Raw genomic sequence first — 8964 nt, forward strand, 5'->3', positions numbered from 1 at the left:
GGAGAGGTATCTCGTGCCATGCTCAATGAAAAAGACCTGCCAGATTTTTATTGGGCTGAAGCAGTTGCTACAGCAGTCTACATAATGAACAGGACTCCCACTGCAGCAATACATGGAATGACTCCAGAGGAGAGGTATACTGGTAGGAAACCAGATATTTCTCATTTGAAAATTTTTGGTTGCATTGCCTATGTACATGTGCCAGATGAGCTGAGATCCAAGTTGGATCCAAAAGCTGAGAAGTGCATCTTTATTGGTTACTCTCTGCAGCAAAAAGGGTATAGATGCTATAACCCTTCTACTCGTAAGTTTACAGTGAGCAGAGATGTTGTTTTTGACGAGATGAGTAGCTGGTATAAACCAGTAAATGTGATTGATGATGTAGATGCACAAAATGGTAATGCTGCACAGAATTCACAGTAGCAGTCACAAAATATTAGTGAACCTGGAGCGTCCTCTAGCAGTGGTTCACATTCTTCGCCATGGATAGGCAGATTGAGATCAGGAGAATCTTCTCAAAGTAATGCAGATAGTGGTATGCAGGTATCACGAAAAGGAAAAGAGAAGGTTGATCACCCCATGTTTGATGTGAATGCAGGTCACTCTTATGTGGATGGTGAATCCAGTGGCTCAGAACAGAGCATTGATGATGAGTTGGGTATTCCTTCTATTGTTACACCTGGAGTAAGGAAGACCAGGGATGTTTTGAGGGCACCTGGGAGTGAACCCACTTTGCGCAGGTCTACCAGAGTTAGATATCCTGTGGATAGGCTGAAATATGATGGATTTACAGCCATTCACTATGCATATATGGTCAAGGTGATACAGGAACCAGAACCCACTTCTTTTGAGCAAGCCATGGGAAAAGAAAAATGGGAGAAAGCCATGGATGAAGAAATGGATGCCTTGGAAGCAAATGCTACATGGGAATTGGTACCATTGCCTAAAGGTAAGAATGCAATTGGCTGTAAGTGGGTTTATAAGGTGAAGCACAATGCTGATGGTTCTGTGAACAGATACAAGGCAAGATTAGTGATCAAGGGGTATGCACAAACATATGGCATTGACTATGACGAAACATTCAGTCCGGTTGCAAGGATGGCAACCGTAAGAGCAGTCATTGCTATGGCTGCATCAAAGGGATGGTCTTTACATCAGATGGATGTAAAGAATGCCTTCTTGCATGGTGATTTACAAGAAGAGGTCTATATGGAGCAGTCACCAGGTTATGTGCATGCTGTTCATCCTGAGTTTGTTTGCAGGTTGAAGAAAGCTTTGTATGGCTTGAAGCAAGCACCTAGAGCATGGTCTGACAAGATAGGACAGTATCTTGTCACTATTGGCTTTCAAATTTCCAAGGCAGATTTCTCACTTTATGTGAGAAAAACAGAGAACGGTATTATGCTACTTGTCATTTATGTTGATGATTTGATTATGACAGGTGACAGTGATGAAGATATCCTTCATGTGAAAATGCTATTGAAGCAGAAGTTTGAGATGAAGGATTTGGGAGAGCTGCGTTATTTCTTGGGCATTGAGGTGATTAGATCACCAAGTGGAATACAGCTCTTGCAGAGGCAGTATGGATTGGACATGCTGTCCAAATATGGGATGACAGGCTGTAAGCCTATTTCAGTTCCTTTGGAGCAGAATGTGAAGCTAAGCGCAGATGCAGGTGAGCTTCTGGAAGACCCTACTATGTACAGACGCATAGTAGGAAGCTTGATTTATATGACTATTACCAGGCCAGATTTGAGCTATGCTGTTGGATTGGTAAGTCAGTTTATGTAGGCTCCAAGGAAACCGCATTTGGATGCAGCTAGACGCATACTCAGGTATGTGAAGTCCACATTGCAGTATGGACTATTTTATGAGACTGGGGTTCAGATACAGTTGCATGGATACACTGATGCTGATTGGGCTGGTAGTATTTCTGATAGACGATCTACCAGTGGATATGTGTTCTCTTTTGGGAGTGCTGCAGTCACTTGGAGCAGCAAGAAACAGCCTACAGTTGCCTTGTCGAGCACAGAGGCTGAGTACAGGGGTGCAGCAATGGCTGCATGTGAGGTAGCTTGGTTGCATAAGCTACTTTATGATATGCATCAGTCTACAGATGGGCCAGTTGTCATTTATTGTGACAACATGAGTAGTATACACTTGGCAAATAACCCAGTCTATCATGCTAGAACAAAGCACATTGAGGTGCATTATCACTATGTGCGGGAGAGGGTTTTACTAGGTCTTATTGATCTATTTTATGTCAGCACAGAGGATCAGGTAGCTGACATATTTACGAAGGCATTGGGTGCAGAGAAGCTGCGCAAGTTCAGAGACCTGCTTAGTGTGCAGGAATTGGGATTGAGCTCGAGGGGGAGTGTTGAGATATCGAGCTCCACTCGTGATACGCCAGGGTGACCGTTGTGTATTTATGTCACCGACTTGTCAGTTGCAGATGCGGTTGGTACACCGCCCCTGAATAATAGCTACATGATAGCTATCCTTATCTACTCTAGTTCGTGGCTCAGTTAGTATGCCACCTTAGTTAGTTGAGTTTGGTTTGAGACCTATATCTAGGGTTCTTCTATTTCTTTGTACTAGAGTTCTTTTGGCTTTCACAACTAAGAAGAGAAAAAAACTGTTTTCAGCCTCCACCCTTGTGTGTATTCCCCCATTGTGCAAGCAAGAAAGCTACAAGTGAGACTCCTTCCTTCTCTCCCACAATCTTGACAGTCGATGCAGGTTCACTACCCCCCCTTAGGGTTGACAACTACTGGTAGCATTGTGGGATTTAGCACCATCACTAATATAGAGGATGAGAATGATGAAATAGTAGCACTAGCCTACCTACATATAATAGTGACCGCTCAAAAGGCATACACCTTTAACGTGCTAATTGATGAGGGAGGTGATTATAATATCTTAACATATGATCACTGGACCACCATGGATCACAAACCCAATGGCAACTAACCAACACAAAGCTCATCCCATTTGGGGAGCAGTCCTATCCACTCTTGGGAAAGTGCAAACTAATGGTTTCAATTAAGACAGAGAGCCTACCCATCATATTTGATGTACTACCTAACAAACAAAGCGTTGATGAAAAACCACTATTGGATTGTGTATTTAAAAAACAATCTCACTATAATGTTGACTATGACTCCCAATGCATCCACCATAGGCAATGTTAGAATAATAATGGATTTCATTAAGGGCACCACAACCCTTCAAATACTTAGAGTGCCAGTCTGAGTTAATGTTGAGATATCGAGCTCCACTCGTGATATGCCAGGGTGACCGTTGTGCATTTATGTCACCGACTTGCTAGTTGCAGATGCGGTTGGTACACCGCCCATTGGCTCAGTTAGTATGCCACCTTAGTTAGTTGAGTTTGGTTTGAGACCTATATATAGGGTTCTTCTATTTCTATGTACTTGAGTTCTTTTGGCTTACACAACTAAGAAGACAAAAATTGTTTTCAGCCTCCACCTTTGTATGTATTCCCCCATTGTGCAAGAAAGAAAGCTACAAGTGAGACTCCTTCCTTCTCTCCCACAATCTTGACATGGTATCAGAGCCTTGTTCATGGTAAGGAGCTCAATAAAGCAAACCAAGTTCGCAGTGTTCTGGTAAGAGGACCAGTGTTGCTTTCATTTTTCTGTTTTGGGAGCAAGTCTCTGCAGGTAGCACAGCCGGAAAGTGCAAGAGTGCATTGTCTCAGATTGAGACACCCTTCGCGGTGTAGTAAGAGGGCAATATATGCTGTGGGATGGGGCTTTAGCCCTCGGTTGCTTTGTTTTTTTTATTTGAGGCCATTTCGGGGCCTGTTTTGGAGGCGGAAGTTTTCTGCACGCACTCAAGAAAAGGCCCTGTTTTATGCTGTGCGACCACTGTTCTACAGGTCAATGAAAAGTTACTGTAGAAATTGCATCATATGCCTATGCGCAGAGACATTGGGAGCTACAGAATCATCCTTGTTGCCTGTTGATACAAAATCGTCACTAGGAAGTGACTGTGTGGTCAAATACCACTGACTCCTTTCCAAGCATTGTATGGTCATGATTGTCGAAGTCCCCTAAACTTTTCTGATCCAACCCTATTGAAGTGTCAAGATAGATGTTGGAAGACATGGATAATCAAATAAAGTCAATAAGACAAGACATACAAGCTTCCAAGGATAGACAGAAGGCATACGCAGATTTGAAGCGTCATGAAAGAGTCTTCGAAGAAGGAGACATGGTCTTCATTCACATACACCCTAAAAAGAGTTCTCTATCCCTAGGAGATTGCAAGAAGCTAAGTCCAAGGTATTGTGGACCGTACAAAATCCTCAAATGCCTAGGACCCAATGCTTATAGATTGCAACTCCCTGAGAACCTAACAGTTCACAATGTATTCCATATCAGCCTATTGAAAAAATATGTACCCAACCCTAACCATGTACTTGATGACCAACAAATTGTAATGCCTAGTCAAGGAGTCCTTGAACTAAGGCCGGATAGAGATGTTAGGGAGAGACAACTAAGATCCAGATCCTTGAGAGAATGCCTCGTCCAATGGAAAGATTATCCCAAAGAGGATGCCACTTGGATAGTGTTAGGTTTCATGGAAGCAGGAAGGAGACCAACATGGAGTGAAGCAACATGCTTCCTCTCTCTATTCTTCTTATTATTCATTTAGCACACACATAGTGCATATACAACCTAAGGTCATAAAGACCATTCACACTAGAAGTAACACCGACTTATTTAATACACCTAACTGATCTAGCCAGACTAGCTGTATCCAGCTCATGTCGGTCAAACACACATGTACGAGCTTGATATTCTAACACTCCCCCTCAAGCTCAAGACAGCATATGTACTCCAAGCAGCTGTCTAAAACCACAAAACTTATCTTTACCCAAGGACTTGGTAAAGATATCTACTACCTGTTCATCAATCTTCACATGCATAAGATCAACTCATCTTGCAAGAACCATCTCTCTGATGAAATGGTAGTGTACCTCTATGTGTTTCGTCTTGGCATGATAGATTGGATTCATAGCCAGGAGTACACTACTCAGACTATCACATAGTAACTTCACTGGAGCATCTACCTATATGTCCAAATCATCCATAAGCTTAAGCAGCCATGAAATCTCGCATGCTGCCAATGCAGCACCCCTGTACTCTGCCTCAGTACTCGACAAAGCAACCGTAGGCTGCTTCTTGCTGCTCCAGCTAATCATGCCGCTACCAAATCCAAATGCATATCCACTAGTAGAACTATGATCATATGAGCAACCTGCCCAATCTGCATCTGTGTATCCAGTCAATATCAAGGGCTTATCTCTGACATAGAACAGCCCATACTCTATAGTGGACTTAACATATCTCATAATGTGTCTAATTGCATCCAAGTGCGGCTTTCTAGGCTTCTGCATAAACTGGCTTATGAGCCCTACAACATAGCTCAAGTCAGGCCTAGTAATGGTCAAGTAAATCAAACTGCCAACCATCTGCCTGTACATAGTCACATCCTCTACTTCAGCCCCAGTATTCATGTCTAGCTCGACATTCTGATCAAGAGGTGTATCGAACGGTTTGCATTCAGCCATGCCATACCTTCAGCATCTCTATGGAATAGTGCTTCTGCATCAGCCATAACCCATTGTCAGCTGGAATTGCCTCAATGCCTAAGAATTACTTCAGTTCTCCTAGGTCTTTCATGTCAAATTCAGATTTCAGCATCTTCATTACATGCTGTATGCCCAAGTCATCATCACCAGTGATTATCAAATCATCAACGTATATGACCAGCACTACTAAACCACTGTCAATCTTCTTTGTAAATAGGTTATGATCAGCCCTTCCAACAGCAAAACCCAATCTCTGCAAGTAGTTACTGATCCTAGCATGCCAAGCTCTCGGAGCCTGTTTCAGCCCGTACAAACATAATGCTGAAAATCAGGGTGAACATACCCTTCTGGCTGAACCATATAGACATCCTCTGCTAGGTCACCGTTAAGAAATGCATTCTTAACATCCATCTGCTGCAATTTCCAGCCTTTAGCAGCAGCCAAGGCAATCACAGTGTGTATAGTTGCCATCTTGGCAACAGGGCTGAATGTTTCCTCATAATCAAGTCCATACTATTGGGCATACCCCTTTGCAACTAGCCTGGCTTTGTATCTCTCCACACTGCCATCTGACTTGCATTTGATTTTGTAGACCCATTTGCAACCAATGGTCTTTTTTCCTTCAGGCAATGGTACTAAATCCCATGTTTTATTTTCAGCCAAGGCATTCATTTCTTCATCCATGGCTACACACCAATTCTCATCTTTCACTGCTTCAGTATACGTACTTGGTTCTTTGACCTCCATCACTTTTGTCATGTACGCATAATGCTTTGCAGAGTAGCCACTGTATGTCAACCTGTCAATAGGGTATATAACCCTCTGCGAGTGTCTAAACTGTGGTGCACTACTCGATTCCCCTCTCTCATGAGCCGGAATATACCTGCTCTGCCTTGTGCCAGGCGTATAGACAGTCGGAATACCAAGTTCACTGTCTAAAGTATCACCAGACTCATAGCCAGAAGTAATTCTGCCAGGTGTCATCATACCAGATGAATCCTCAATAACTTTCTCTTTTCCTTTGCTGTCCAAGACATCATGTCTCCCCCTCACTGACATACCGATGTCAGTGGACAGCGAGCTCCTCAATCTCCCTGTCCATGGGGATATTGTCTGACTACGAGGTCCTGCCATAACAGTACTCTGCTATAAATCAATTGTAGAGGCATGAGTGGAAGGAGTATCCGCTAGCACTGCAACTGGTGATACATACCAAGAACCCATCTCGTCAAAGATAACATCCCTGCTTACCAAAGTCTCCCTGGTAGAGGGATCATAACATTTGTATGCCTTCTTCTCCTACGAATATCCAATGAAAACACACTTATGTGCTTTGGGATCCAACTTCTTCCTTTTCTCATCTAGAATATGCACATAAGCAAGACAGCCAAAGACTTTCATGTGACTTACATCCGGCTTATAGCCATACAACTTCTCAAACGGTATCATCTCATGAATACCTGCAGTGGGAGTCCTGTTCAAAATGTATACTGCTGTCATAACAGCCTCTGCCTAATAGTAAAGTGGCATATGCTTTTCATTCATCATAGCCCTAGCAGCTTCCATCAGAATTCTATTCTTCCTTTCAGCTACTCCGTTTTGCTGTGGAGTGTAGCTGCAGGTGAGCTGCCTACGAATGCCATTTTCAGCCAAGAAATCATCAAATTCATTTGATAGATACTCCCCACCACTATCAGATCTCAAGCAAGAGATGTAGCATTCAAACTCCTTCTCAACCTGTGCTTTAAATTGCTGAAAAATAGCAAAGACTTCATCTTTTGTTTTCAATATGTAAAGCCAGGTATATCGACTGTAGTCATCAATGAAGGATACATAATATATGGAACCTCCCATAGATACATTATGAGCTGGCCCCCAAACATCAGAATGCACTAACTGCAATGGAGGTGTACTTTGTCGTACATGCTTGACAAATGGCAATCGTGACTGCTTACCGAACTGGCAAGCCTCGCATACATGACCAATATCTGAATATTGAAACTTTGGTAACCTTGTAACCAGCTGTTTCTTTTGCATAATATGTAGCCTTTGAAAATTGACATGCTTCACTCTCTTGTGCCATATTTCCAAATCCCTAACAGTGCCAGAACCATGGGCAAACATAGCTGAATTCAGCTCTCGCAAAGAAGCATCAAGAGTAAACATTCTGCCATTCCTGTGACCACGAGCTATCAACTTGCTGCCATTTCCAAATTCTTTAATAAAGCAGCCATGCTTATTGAATCTAACCTGCAAGTTCTGCTCCGTCATCTGACCAACAGATAACAAGTTCTTCGTAATTGAAGGGACATGCAATACATCATGCAAATTTTTCTTTCTACCATTATGGACCACAAGAGGCACTTTGCCTTTATGCTCAATGCTATGCTGCGTGTCATCACTTGTGCATACATAGCCATGCTTTTCAGCCACCATATCCGTGAACCAATCACCATGAGGGGTCATGTGATTCGACGCCCCTGAATCAATGTACCACACTGCATCATCAAATGATTTTTCAGCAGCCTTATCTTTGACATACTGCATGGCAAACAGTCTATCACCAGAGTCATCTGCCTGACTGGACGTAGCATAATGTCCATGTTGCTTGCCCTTCTAATTTCCCTGCTTCTTCCAGCAGTCCTTTGCAATATGCCCATACTTTTTGCAGTAGTGACAATCCTTATCTTTATTTGGATTGTCTGACTGACACTGCTGCTGCTATGAGCCTCTGCCACAGGAGTTAGATCTCCCCCTACCTCGAAAGTTTCCACCACCTCTTGCATTTGATGACTGCTGATTGCTATTACTGTAGGATGCATTCTGTTGGCCTCCTCTACCAGATCCATAGCCTCTACCACGGCTACCATGACCACGCTGATTCGAGTAAAAAATTGCTTCCTTATTCTTTGAGCTACTTGACCTGTAGCTAAGCCAAGCTTCACCTCTTCATGAATCAATAATGCAACCAGCTCATTAAGGTCAGGCATCTCAGCCCGCACAGATACTGAAGTGTCAAAAGACTTGTACTCCGGACCCAAGCCATTTAAGGTCACTACAATCATATCCTCATCTTCTACCTGTGAGCCAACAAATGCCAGCTGATCTGCTATGGTCTTAACCTCTGTGACATAATCTTGTATGGATCTGTTCTTCCTCTCCATGTTATTGAATTTCTTCAGTTGTATCTTCCTTGCACTTGTAGTTGTGCCATAGTATTTGACCAATATATTCCATGCATCTGCTGGGGATTTACAGTTCATGATCTGCATCACCATAGCATCTGAGACACATAATGACAACCAATGTAAAACCCTACGAGCTCTTTCCGTCCAAGCTCG

This window comes from Lygodium microphyllum, chromosome 5, assembly GCF_053477565.2.
Source record: "Lygodium microphyllum isolate KBCC chromosome 5, Lygodium_microphyllum_v1.1.10, whole genome shotgun sequence".
NCBI classification, from domain to species: domain Eukaryota; kingdom Viridiplantae; phylum Streptophyta; class Polypodiopsida; order Schizaeales; family Lygodiaceae; genus Lygodium; species Lygodium microphyllum.